The following is a 14,048-nucleotide window of genomic DNA, read 5'->3' as shown; positions in this document are numbered from 1 at the left end:
GTCTGCTCTCTCAGTCAGGGCCTGGGGTGTGTGGCTCCCCTTCCTCCCACTTTGTTCACTCCTCCCCGTCTTTTTTTAAAAAAATAGATTTCATTGATTTTTTGCAGAGAGGAAGGGAGAGGGATAGAGAGTCAGAATCATCGATGAGAAAGAAACATCGATCAGCTGACTCCTGCACACCCCCCACTGGGGATGTGCCCGCAACCAAGGTACCTGCCCTTGACCGGAATCGAACCTGGGACCCTTCAGTCCATAGGCCGACGCTCTATCCACTGAGCCACTGGTCAGGGCACCCCTCCCAGTCTTAGTGTTAATCCATCTCCCCTGCCACCCCTTCTCTCCCAGTGAAAGGAATGTTATGTCCAACATTTGCATATCTGGTGTGGCTGCTTCTGGTCTGAAGATGTGACAGCCCCATGTCCCACCCTCCTCTGCTGGACACCCCCATCTTTCTCTGTCTGCTTCTTTTTGCCCTGGAACTGGGGCCCTCATTCCTGTCCTTCCCTGGAGGCCCTACATTCCCCTAGGGAGAGCTCACTGGGCTGAGATGGGTTTCCGTCCTCCCCAAAGCACCAGGCTTGGGCCGAGGGCTCCTGTGGGCAGGCTCTAGGTCCCCAGAACACGCGGGTGCCAGGGGCCTGTCTTTCAGCCCCTGTGCTGTGCTTGTGTTCCCATGATAGGCCCCAAAGGGCTGCCCCCTCTTCCTCTCAGACCAGGACTCCTGGCTGAAGGAATGAACTCTTAGGATGTCAATGCCAAGTGAGCGTGGGGGACGCACCTTCTCTAAGGTCTTTCCTTAGAGAAGGTGCGTCCCCCACGCTCACTTGGCATTAGGTCTTTCCTTAGAGAAGGGTCTTGAGTTACAGGGAACGACGTGAACTTTGGCAACTACGGTTTACACAGACCAAAGCGAGCCTACATCCTGGGCGACACTGGGCGGTGGGAGAGCTGAGCTGGCACCAGGGGCCTGGGACTCCGGGCCACCTGTCCTGGCTGACCCTTGTCCCTCCTTCTCAGACACCTCCCAGAGGTCCATGTTGTCTGGATGTGTCTGAGGCTGGCCTGCCCTGGATCCAGAGAGCTCAATGTCTGGCCATGTCTCCTGAGGTTTTTAGCTGATGGTGGAGACACAAAATTGATCCAACATTAGGGAGGACCCATGATGCAGCCAGATAGGAGCAGGCTGAGCAGGACAGGGAGGAGCAGCAGAAGGGCCTCCTGGCAGCAGACAAGGGAAGGCGCTGGTCTGGGAACTGCGGCCCCTCCTTCCCACCAGGGGCTCGGAGCCAAGACTGGCCTCCAAGGGCTGTGGCAGGATTGTCATGGTGTCCTACAGGGAACTGATCCCGAGAGGAAGCAGGGGATGGGACCCGAGAGACAGGGCTAAGGAGTCATGTGGGGAGGCGGCACCCCCTGCCAGTCCTGTGTGTGTTGAGGAGAAACCCGAGTGGACCCTGAGGACAGGAGAAGCATCAGTGGTCATCTGTCAGGCCTGCTGGGGGCTGGGCCACAGGCTACAGTGCAGGCCTCTGCGGCTCACCCGTGAGGACCCGCCCCATTGGAGGTTGTCTTTCTAAAGGTCAAGCCTTTCTATCCTGGCCGAGGTCGGCTGCCATTTAGAGACATTCCCTGTGTCTGGCCCACGTGAATCTAACACCCAGACTGTCAGGTGGCTTCCCTGAGCTGTGTTGTGCAGAGAGACGTGGCGTGAGGAGGGCTTCCTCCTGGCCCACAGACAGGACACAGGGTGCCTCAAAGGATGAGAAGCGTAAGTCACTGAACCTCGGACGTCGCACAAGAGGCCTGGAGAAACCACTTCACAGGAAGAGGGGCGGTACCAAGCCTCACCCAGAGAGTCAGTTCCAATGGGACCCAGGTCTCTGGTATGCAGCCCACGTCCCTCCCATTGCCAGGGCAGCCTCAGCAAATGACCCTCACAGGACCCCTGGGCAGGTCGGGACAGACACCCAGACACCTGAAAGCATCAGTCCTACCAGGCGGTCAGCAAGCAAGAGCGTCCTTGCGCCTCCCTCATCCGGAATCCGGCCACCTGTCAAGGTGTGCTCAGAGCCCACGACGCAGCTGTGATACCCGCGGTGGCTACGTGTACTGAGGCCTCTGACCCAGAATGACCTGCACAGGGAGGCCGTCGTTAGCCCTCAGGGCCCTTCTTCCCACGTGAATGGGGTCCTGGTAACTGCAGGATGAACCTGGCTGGTGAGCCTGTCTGTCCTCCCAGATGTCTGTCCTACTGCACTACTGGGAAGGCCTGGGTTGTCCAGAAAGGCAGTGCAGTCCAGCCATCTCTTCTTCCTCATCCTCTCGACCGAAAGGAGAGTGAGCACTGTGCTCCTGTCAGCAGCAGCCATGCCCTGAAACGTCCACCCGTGTCCTCCCCACACGAGCGTGTCTTCCCTCGCTGCTTCTCCCCGGGCCCACCCGGTGTTTTCTGTTTTGTTTTGTTGTATGTTTTCAATATATAAAAAACTAACAGTACAAAAATGCTATAGTTATTGAAAAGGATCCAAATATAGGAAGGAGTGAATTTGTGCAAACTAGTTCTATAATTAAAGGGAAACATCTTGGTACATAAAAGTTTTAACAGGATTTAAAATTTTTTAAATCAGTAAGTGTGAAAGACTGAACTCTTTCAAATGTTCAAACAAAAAGACAACAAGTACAATCCCTATAATAAAATGCACACATACCCGGGCCGGGGCACGTAAAAATTGTAAATTTTTAAAGTTTGAGTAATAGCGGCAGCACTTAAAGGCTTTGTGAACCTTTTCCCAAACAAGCATACTTCCAGTAAATCATGTTATCTGACTCTGCATTTGCATTTTTGTTCTTCCTGATAAGGAGAATTTACACTAACACTGAATTTTTAATTTAAAAAAGTACATTTAGAGATATTTAACTTCCTGATTGATTTCAGTTATTCAGTCAAACATGATTTAATGAGAAAGTTCTAATATTTTAGAATGAGACAGGAAGTGAAGATTTACACTTGATATCAAATTAGGGCAAAACCCAAAGAGAAAGTCAATGAACTTACATTCTCCATGAAGTTAAACAATATGATTAATCCCAAACTTCACCAATAATGTTTCTCAAATGTTAGTAAAACCAATCATTGAAATTCCATTTTCTCATTTGTTAACAAAATACTAGTATATTTTAGACTACCAACTTGAATGCTTTCTATTATAGACACAAAATGTGATTCACTAATAGGCAGATTCTTGCAATACAGTAGATAATAGATCATTAAAATATTTGCTTTATGATACAACCAATACATATAACATGTGCCTTCCTCAATTTCTAAAACGATTAGGAATTGTGGAACTTTCTTTTGCATAAAACACTTTCCTCTTCATGAAATGCTGAGGTGAAAGTCTATCAATGTAAAACTGTAATCACAAGTCTTCTCATTTCTGTATTAGACTATAGCTATATGTTTAAAAATTTTTATAAAGAAATGTGGCAACTTGTAAAACTGCTCTGTACAGTTTTAACAAAACATTCCCAGACCAACTTGGTCCAAAGGACCTAAGATGACCCTATGAAAACAATGTCCTTTGAACACTTGTTAGCTCCAAGATGAATGCCACTTCCCAGCTCTAGTGCTGTCTCTTCTGCTGTCGTGGTCATGGCTCCAGCCATCGTGATTCCTGTCTGCATAGAAGTCATCACCTCTGTGTCCTCTCTCATGCTGCTCACGGCTGCAGTGTCTGTCTACTAGGGAGGGACGAGGACTCTGCCTGGCTTTACGCAGTGATGATGGTGTATCTTGATGCCATTGGGAGCTTGGAGACTCGTTATAACTATGATTATGTGATTGAACTGATGGGGAAAATCCTGATCGATCAAGATGTGGAGAACCAAATTTCCCACCATATGACCTCTGTCTCAAAACGTTCATCCCTGCTTGTTTCTGAAAATTTTCTGGAGAAGAGAAAGTTCTCAGAATGACCTGTGGTGATGGAGTCATGTTATCCACAGTCCTTTCATGTCTGTTAGGAGATGGAGAGGCAGGGCTTGAATTTCCAACATGATGCTGGGAATATGACAAACTAACCTCCTGCGAGGCATGGCTGCTTCCTGATCTAAACTGAAAGTTGATGGGCCTTCCAAAAAGGCTTATTCCATTAAGGAGATTCGTGGCCTAAGGAACAGACACTTCCTGTTTGAAATTGACAAATGCAAACTGCTTTGGTTTACCATCCTTATCTGTGGGAATTTTCACTTGGATCACTGGCCCAGCCTGCTGGAAAGGCTGGGAAAGGAGCTCCTGGGTCACTTTAGTGTCCAGAATGCCCACTAAGAGAGTAGGATCCGCTTCCGGGGCTGCCGCCCCCATCTCGGCGTCGCCCCCTCCCAGAGAGGCCGAGGGGTCCTGGCTGAGGCTCCCACTGCACACTCTCCAAAGCTCATGTCCTCGCGCTCCCAGGCCCAGGCGTCACCCACGTAAAGGTCCTTCAGGCTCTCTCCAGCCTGGTGTCAACGTGCACTGACGGAGTGCGCAAGCTCCGAGGAGAGCGCTGGTTGAAGGCCACGTCTCCCAGGAAGGCTCGCGGGGCAGGCCGTGTCCACGCTGGACATGGGCTGCACTGACCTGGGAGCGCGGAGGCCTCCCTGGTCCCAGGGACGTGAGGCAGATACAGGGGCCACGTTTGAAGATGGCCCTGAAGCACGTGTCCCTGTGCCTGGGCGACCAAGGGAATAGGCTGGCCCATCACACTCCCCTCAATGGCCGCAGCCCGCTGGCTTCAGCACTGGCGAAGGTCTCTGGAGACAGCGCCCTCCTGGCCAGGCCCAAGGTGACCCACTGGGGACCTCCTCCTCTGCAGACCACGTGGCCAGGCGTCTGGACCAGAGCCCTGAGCGACTGGAAGCAGCAGGGGCCCACCTTGCTCAGTGAAGCGAAGGGACCCAGATGTGTGGTGCCAAGGCCACGAGGCGAGATTCTCCCTGTACCTGACCCCGGTGCGGAACTGGACCTGCCACAGAGCTCATGGTGCGGGACGCTGCGAGGGTGACCCTGCAGCTGTGTGACCCTGGCCCGCATTTCGGCCCTGCCCGGTGCTTCCCAACAGGGCGTTGCTCTTCTTTCCTTAGGCACTTACCGCGAGCTGGACCCTTTGCCTGCACTGACTCACACCATCCTCACCACACCTACTAGGGAGGTACATTGTTAACCCATTTCACAGATGAAGGCAGTGAGGCACACAGAGGTCCATCGGGTACGGTCTCACTGCTGCAGGTGTTAGAGAGTAGAAATTTCTGAGCATGCTTCCTCCTAGTCGACTTAGCCTTGAATCCCAGCTGTACCTCACAAAATAGCCTTGCAAGATAGAACACTGTCAGCTTTCTGAAGAACAGGATGACCCTGTAAATAACATGGTCATCAATAACATGACCCTGACATTACTTAAGAAAAACTGTTTTGTCTTAAATCGCTTGCTCTGCAAAAACAAGATGTGGTAAATGTGCTTAAAAGCGGTCCTGCACAGAGTCGGGGCTGCTCTCTAGACTCCCTGTGTGGAGAAAGGCAGAACAGTCGCTGGCCGGCTAATAAAGGCTCCCTAAATTTTAATTTGGTCTGGACTCCAGTGGTCGTTCACTCGCGTTCCCTCCACAACACAGGGACACCTCATGCTGCCTCGTGACGCCCCTCCAGGAGGACTCCTGCCCCCCTCCCATAATGGTGGCTACACTGGACCCTGCCTTTCCCCCAGCTGCACCTGCTCACAGACTCCTGGGTGCTCCCCCTGGCCACTTTCATGCCCCTAGGTTCCGGACACCACCCACGGGTACCTGCTTGCTGAGCTGCTGGTTTTCCTTCTCCAGCTCCCTGTGCAGGAGGCTGCTCTCCTGCAGGGCCAGGGAGGCATCCTGCAGCCCCTGGATGGTGCCCTGGAGGCTCTGCTTCTCTTTGTCCAGCTTCAGGAAGCAGCTGGAGGCTGAGGAGCAAAGTGGAGTCAGAGCTCAGAGTCCAGGGGCCTCAGCTTCTGCTCTCTGCCCCCAGCCCCTAGATGGCCAGCACCCCGATTCCTCGGTTTCGGGAGCCGGGATGGTCAGATTGATGCCCTCCCTTTTTTCCAGGGTGCTGTTGCTATCTGCATCTGAGGGCTCCTTGGGCGGTTATGGCCCCTCTGCTGCTCAGCTGGGTTTGTTAGGGAAGCAACCAGAGCGTAAGCAGAAAGCAAGTGACGGTGGAGAAGCCAATGCAAAAGTTCAAGAGTGTGGAACTGCTGGCACCACTTTTTATAAAGTTATAACCTGACGGTCAAGTCAAGGATTTCAGAAACTAACAGAGATGGCAAAGAGAGTGCGTTCTCTGTGCCAGCCTCAGAGTGGGGGGAGTCCGGGTGGCTCAGCCGAGGGTGTAGGGGGGACACGATCATTGACATGAATGTCTGTGAGTGGTAGAGGCCATCTCTGGGTGAGGTCCTTCAGACAGAGATTTCATTTTGTACTTTCACAATTGCATTGAAAAAGAATGAGACAGTATATCTAAGTTGCTTTAAAAATTCTAAGCGAGATGAAAACGTAAGGTAAAGCCAAAATAGGCAATGTCCTCCGTTGCTTGGAAACAGCTTGAATACAGACCAGAAAAGGGAGCACAGACCTGAGGAGAATGGGAGTTCTCGGCCCCTCCCTGCCACCAGCAGGTGTGTGACTGGGGCTTGTTCAGGAGGAAAACATGAATGCATGAGGGGTCAGGGTTGTTCCCTCACCTGTCCCTCCAGGGCCACACACTCAGCCCTGGGAGCCTTATCGCACTGTACTGCTAATAGGGCTGCTTATGGGCACCCCAAGAAGCAGAGCAGTGGGTATTTTGGGGTAACACAAGGGCGATAAGAACAGCCATCCTTTGTTGGTGCCACATGGGCCTGGGACAGCCTAACGCTTCACTGTCTCCTCACAAGATACCCATAGCAATCCTGTGAGGCAGCTTCATTGCCCCCATTTGCAGATAAGAAAACTGAGGTTTAGGAGAAGTCACCTGGCTAACAAGTGTAGGAGCCAGGACTTTAAACCAGGCCTTTCCTACTCAAGAAGCCACCACACCAACCACACCAAAGTGCATTCACGCTTTGTTCGTGAGCTGCCAGCTAAGCAGTAGGAGTTTGGAACACCAAGAAGGAGTCAGTCAGTGACCTGAAAGGGCTCACAAGCTACACTGAGCATCTGATCAGGGAGGCTTTCCAACCCCATCAGCCACCCTGGTCCCTAACAGAAGCACATTTGGTCTGAGCCAGTCCCTGCCAGCCGCACCGCTTCTGTGTCCCACCAGGGGCAGTGGTGCTCCCCAGGAACCTGAACTCCCAGAGCCTGGGTTCCCAGGAGCAGGGAGACACCAAACCACAGAAAGAACTAACTCCCACACAGACTCCTAGTTCAATGAACTGATTTTAGGTTTGGAGAAGATGGGAGGCCTTGAAGAGAAGGAATACCCAGCTGCTTTCAACAGCCTTTCCATGACGCTGAGGAATGTTGCTCAGAATTGAAAAGCAGCCCCTCCCCAAACCAGCCACAGGACCTCCTGGCTCTGCAGAGCTCGAAGCGAGCCTTCACCTGCACTCTCAGGTGCATGCATACGATTGTTGGACACAGGAACTGGCTTGTTGTTTGCCGGGTGCTGAGGCTCCTGCTGTACTGTCTGCCGCCCCACCCACCTTCTCTAGCCAACCCCACACCTCCTCTGGGGGCTGGGAGGGGGCCAATGCCAGAGGGAGAGGAAGAGGCCTGGGTACCCTGAACAGAAGCCACTGAGCAGCCCCTGCCCAGGAAGAAGGAGAGCAGACTACACCCATCTGCCTGATTATGAAAGCAACGGAGGAAACCATGCCCTGGGGGCAACTATAATGGGGGTTAGTGACCACTGGGGATGTCTCCTGCATCCAGAGTTTCCAGTGCTCCAGGGAGAGATCTGAATCACCCTCCCGGTGTCAGCATGCTGTCACCTGGAAGCTCCTGGGCCTGGCCAAATGAAAACTGATAAATCTGGCAACACTTCTTTGCATTTCATGTGCTAACTTCAAGGCTGCCAGGCCCTTCATGTTCTTGGGAGAATTGCAATGAAATAGTTCCAAATGGCCCTTGAATAAAACCCTATTTACTTGGGCTGAGGATGGGCTGACACATACGATTCAGAGCCAAGGGCTCAGCTCCCTGGGTGAGGGAGAAGCCAAACAGTCAGCTGTTCTTGGAGAAGGCCCTTGGTATCCATTGAAGTGTAATTGTCTTCAATCAGGCTGGATCCCAGGCACCAGGGGCTGCTGCCTACCCTCTGACAGCTGCTCCAGCTCCCAGCGCAGGAGGGCCGACTCCTCCACACTCTGCCCCTGTGCAGCCTTGAGAGCCAAGTTCTCTTCCTGCAGCTCCTCAAGGCGTTTCTGGTCTGTGTACTGGGTCTAGTGCAGAAAGGGAGAGGGGGGTGAGGATGCGGCCTGGGACACGCTCTGGACAGCCCCCAGCCCCCGTGCATCTGCCCTAATTCCCCCAGGATGAAGGGCCTCCATGCCCCTGGTCACTTCCAAAAACACAGCTGCACAGAAATGACTCCAACACACAGCCCAGCTGTGAGACTTACAACCACTAGAAGGTATGTTGACCCAGTGACCTAGGGGATGAAGACACCCTAGGTCTCTGAGCGGTGTCTGAACAAAGTGACGTACAGCACAGGGCTTTAAAGCAAGCGCTATGATGGTGGCAGCTCTGTGGCCCCTTAGCAGGCCTAACGCCTTGGAAAGGCCATAAGGACTCACACAGCACAGCTCAACCCACACCATAAATGCCAGCAGAGACCCATTTTGCAACAGATGCCCACATCCATCCATCCTCACAGGAAAGCAACACAGCATCAGGCCCTCTCTGTGTTGGGAGCCTTAAGTGGTGCCCACTCAAGCTGCTGAGCTTAGCAAGCGACTCTGCCATCAGCGTGTCACTGTGTCGGCAGCAGCACCAACCCAGTAGCTGAACATCAGAGAAGGGCACAACATGAACCTGAAACTGCCCCTCCCTTTGTTACACGTGGCGACAACAGCCTGTCCTACCAACTGTAGGTGGCGCAGCTTCGATTTCAGCTGCATGTTCTCCTCCTCAAGTTCGTACAGCTTATCGATCCGGGACCGAGCGACAGTCAGCTGCTCCTGGACAAGGCCCTTGGTGTCCATTAAAGTATAATTGTCTTCAATCAGCTCCTGGTCAGCAATAACACAAATGAGAGCCATCAGGTTAAGGCCCCTGGTCATGACTACAGCGCTTCCAGGCACCTGGACCCAAACCAACAACCTAGGGATGACTCTGCTGCCGCGGGAAGTTCTGTCTCTGCTTTTGAGCCCCTGCCCTTGTCCATGAGGCCAGGCCAGATGGAAAATCCCCAAAGCAAGACACCATTTAAATTCAGGAGGGAACTCTGTGAGAGCGTCTGACACGTACAGCCTCGGGTGGTGGGAAGAGTGCACCTGCTGACAGGTGTGGGACTTGGCTGAGGCCCTCTCCTTAACAAGGAAGGGGTGGGGCTGAGAGTCAGTCCTGGGTTTCAGGGCTGAGTCTAGGCCTCTCAACTCAACAGTCACTCCACTGATCTGGGTCCTAAAACAAAATTCAGATGAGCTTTTGTTCAATATGCAGTTCCTATTTGAACATTTCACACACCGGCTCTCAGCAGTTTCCTGGAAATGAGGGGTCTGTAAGACACAACAAACAAGTACTACGGCCTCTGTGTGTCAGGCACATGCTGAGTATGGAGCACACTCCTGCCCCAGTGCCCAGCACACACAGAGGAGCCGTTCAGCTCATTCCCCTCATCCCTGGTCCTGCCCCCGGAGCCCTCCCAGCGCCACACACTGTCTTAGGGGGCTGAGTCTCCCCTGAATGCCCTCACAGTTTGTGAGCACCCCTACATAGGGACATGTCTGTTTTTCTCAGGGAGCAGTTTTCCAGTGCTTGCCCCACTCATAGGTTCTAACAACTGGGCATGGGCCAGGAGCTCCTGCTTATCTATCACGTGTTCATTTCCCCGCACGGGAAACCATGCACCTACTGCCAGTGGACACAGTTCTGGTCAAAGTCAGGCAGCGGGAAGGGCATGGTCACTGACTCTGGCTTCTCCTGGCTGCCCGCTCTCTGCCTGACCCCGGCCCTGCACTCGGTGCTCTCTGCACATTCACTCTTCACAGCAGCCCCCAGAGGGAGGCAGGGACAGTCCCTTCCTACACAGGAAGAGGCTGCCTTGGGTCAATTAAGGAATGAGCCCCAAGTCACAAAGCCAGCCAGGGGTGAAGCTGGGCTTGAACTCAGGCTGGAGAGCTACAGACCTGTCTCTCCACTGCCCTCAGCGACCTGCACCCCATCTTTAAGGAGCCCGCGTGGGTAAGGAGCCCCGACTACTACCAGAGATGTGAGCTAGAGCACACAGAGGGGCTTCAAGCAGGAAGAAGGCTAAGCTCTCCCTCTTTGGCCACTGCCCCCAGCATTCTGATCTAGTGTTCCAGCTGGTCTACCCACCAGTCCTCACCAGTATCACCATCCTCCCAGGCCCTGAGCTCCCATAGCACAGCCTGCCCCTTCACCTTTACAACCAACTCCTACACAGCCTTCAAATCCCAGCTGGAATAGCCCCCTCTGAGAAGGACTTCAACTCCACTCTGTCCCACCCACTGAGTCAGGTGCTGCGCACCCAGAGAGCCTACTAGGAGCAAAACACAGAGCTTGCCTGTCCCCCACCCCAGGCTAGTTCTACAGGGCAGGACTATGCACTTCTGTTCTCGTGGGGCTCCCAGAAGTGTTCAAAGACACTTGTCAGCTGAATCACGTCATGAGGGGGAATCAGAGGTGCCATGTGAGTTGGGCCCTGAAGGACCTGGAGACAGGCAGGGATGGACAAGTGTCCAGAAGCAGAGTACAGCGTGGAACTAGATGATTTACAGCTACTATTCCCATGTGCCCCATATATTAGGCAGCAGAATTATCTAAACTTGCTTTGCACAGCCCACCACTGCAGAAGTGAGAGAACAGATGGCAAGAAGCTGTCCCTGAATCGTAAAGTGACAAAGTCTGGGCCTGGAAGAGGCAGAGTGTGTGAGATCACCAGACCTGAGGCCGATCTTAACCCAGCTCCTACCTGCCTTGCCACCACCCATTCTGCCCCTCCCTGCACAGTCGAATCCAGGGGCCCCATCTGTGGACAGAACTCCCCGGGATAAGCTCACTAGAAACGTGTTCCTATCGATGCCACACGGTGCCAGCGCACGAGGGGCTCAGAGGCGCCTGGACCACCACTCCTCTGATGGACGGGGACAAGGCTTGCCCACACCCAGCAAGTGGAGTGAGAGCTGGGACTGTGCATGCCGAGCCTCCACCTCTCAGAGCAAGCCCTGCCCAGGAAGCTAAGTGCCATCCCTCTCGGAGGGGCAGAGACAGGCCCAGCTGGCCCTCACCTGCTCAGGACGCTCATGGCACCCGCACGTCTGCCCTCCGGTGTCGGGAATTTCAGCCAAGGACAAAGCATGGGACAAGAGGGACCTTCCAGGCACTCTCTCTCCACCCGGGGCCCTGGCAGCAGAGGTGGGACTGTTTTCAAAGGGAAGTCAAGGACCACCCGGTGCACCCCCACTTCCCACTGTGCCTAGGGGCGCCCAGGCCTCTCTCCTCAGGTTGTGGCCCTGACACCCTCCCCTTTTATGTGCTTGTCAGTGCTGACACTGGACGGTCTCTCGGGGAGGGCATCCGGGCCGTCTGTGGCTCCCCCTGTACCCATAGGAGAGCCCCTGCCTGGTGGGTGTCCACGTGACAGTCGTGCTCAGATCTCTGCTCCACTGCCCATCACACCTGACACTGTCACCATTCCAAAGGAATCAAAACCTCTGATTCCCCCATCCTTCTCCCCAGGCTGCAAATCTTTTCATGCTGAGATGGTTTTTACGTGACTTGTGGGGTCACTACCAAGTGCCTTGTGTGTGCCAGCCCCAGGCATGCAGTCGGACAGGACCCTGCCCCTGCCCCTGCCCTCAGGGGCTCGAGCTGCACCCAGGAAACCTGGCCCAGCAGGGCTGAAGGAGGCCTGCGCACAGCCTGCAGGGCTGTTGGAACCACTGCCATGTAAGCCTGCGGGCGCGAGCACTGTGCTCGCTGCTCCCTGAGCCCCGGCGCACGGGCCTCGGAGAACAGTGTGACTCATCCTCTATGTGGCCTGGCCTCCACGGACCACGCTGTTTCTCTTGTAATTCATGTACTAATGCCAAGTTTAAGGCATTACTAGTTTCACAGCAAAATTATTAATCGATATGAAAAATGTTGCTGCTGTTATTCAGAGGCACGCACCTTGAGAACATGGAAAAGGGGTTCCCATGCGAAACCCTGCAAAAGCCCAGAAGCTCCGAGTGCAGGGAGCGAGTCTTGCTTTGTGCTCGATCCCCTGCTCCTGGCCCAGGGCTCGGCCTCTGCATGACTGAGCGAGGCTGCTTGGACAGGCCCAGAAAAGACCCGAGACAGAGGCTGAGCCCTAAAACCCACCCCCATCCACGGGGCAGAGTGTCGGCTGAGATGTGGGGGCTGCCTTAGGTCCCCCGTGGGGCACATTGCCCGTGCCCCACACCTGTCCGTGCTGCAGATGGATGCCCTTCATCACCAGCAGGGCCAGGGGACCATTTCCAGGACAAAGCCGAGAGCTGGCCTCCCACCCACACCCCTGCCTGGGCCACGCTGCTTTGGCACAGCACCCAGGGTGCCTTCTCCCCCGGGACTAGGGGAGCAAGCCACCAACATTCCTGGGGAACAGACACACCCTGAACCTAGGCCATCCGCAACCGCCACTTGGCCCAGGGACCCCAGGGCCTGTCTGCAGCAGGAGAACATGGTGAGGTCTCCGGCCAAACCGCCTGCCCCCAGCACACCTGCCTACCAGCAGCGTGGCCGGGAGAGGGACAGCCTGTGCTGATAGACCTGTGTTCCCCTCACAAGCTTCCTGCTGGAAATGGTATGATTTCCTACATCCAGCAGGCCCCTCAGTGTGCGCTGACATCCTGATTTCACCCAGCTCCCTCCTACTGCCCCCAAATGCCGGGCTCAGCAGAGGATGCAACCTTCCCAAATCCTCAAAGAGAGGGTCTGGAACCTGCTGTTGACGCGAAGCAGTCGGATGTGTGCTCAGAGCGTCAATAACCCTGCCTGGGTCTTGATTCAGTCCCCCCTTAGCCCTAACACCCTCCCCTGAACGGACTCATAACCTCAGGATCCGAGTAGGCTACACCACAGAGAGCTTAATATGGGACTTGCCCAAATACCAGGTATCTTACCTCTTTCATTGTAAAAACCTCATAGACTAGTACAGTTATCTCTGTTTTACAGATGAGGAAATAGTCCTGGTAAAATTTAGCCACAGAAATTACAAGGAGTCTTAAAAAAAAAAGATTAGTGACTAGAAAGTCATCACTGTGGCATGAAGGAGGAGAAGAAAAAGCCCTAAAAGAATGAGGGCCCTTCAACCACATTCCCAACCCTGTTCTTTCCACCAACGGAAGGAGCACAGGGGTCGTGCAGACAAGTTGGGGTGCAGGGAGAGGGCCAGCTGGGGAGGCATCGCTGCCCCTCTCCCTTCTTCCAGGACACAAGTGCCCCGGCTGGGCTCACCTTCATGCGGGCTGCATAGAAGTCTACATCTTTCTGCGTCTGCCTGAGGCCCATTGCCTCCCTCTCCAGCCTCTCCACGCGGCTCGCCTTCTCCCTCAGGGAGTCCAGCTCAGACAGGGCGGCACGAGCAGACTGGGCGCTGGCCGCCAGCTCCATGTTCTGGGAGGTGGGCAAAGGCAGGGGACCTGGCTCAGGGCACCCTCGGGGCTGGGGAAGGCCCAGGTCCCTGCAGCCCCAGGAGAAGGCAGGGGCGGCCAGGCTGGTCCATGTGCAGGCCCCTGAGTGAGGCCCCACATGCTGTCACTGAAGCATGTCACCCCACAGCAGCTCCCAGGACAACTGGCTCTCAGGCAGCGCTGCTTTGAGCGAGGAGAGAGCCCCCAGGTCACATTCCAGGACCTGGG

General features: G+C 54.4%; 1 pseudogene across 1 annotated transcript; it reads right to left on the bottom strand.

Moving 5' to 3' along the window:
• Positions 1-3,592: 3,592 nt before the first annotated feature.
• LOC308256648 (RNA-binding protein 7-like) lies at positions 3,593-4,363 on the bottom strand (annotated as a pseudogene). The gene has a single exon. The product of its transcript is annotated as an RNA-binding protein 7-like (transcript).
• Positions 4,364-14,048: the final 9,685 nt, after the last annotated feature.

The sequence above is a fragment of the Plecotus auritus genome (assembly GCF_963455305.1).
Source record: "Plecotus auritus genome assembly, chromosome: 8".
Taxonomy (NCBI): domain Eukaryota; kingdom Metazoa; phylum Chordata; class Mammalia; order Chiroptera; family Vespertilionidae; genus Plecotus; species Plecotus auritus.
Note: the sequence above shows the minus strand (reverse complement) of the source record. Positions and strands in the feature narration are given on the sequence as shown.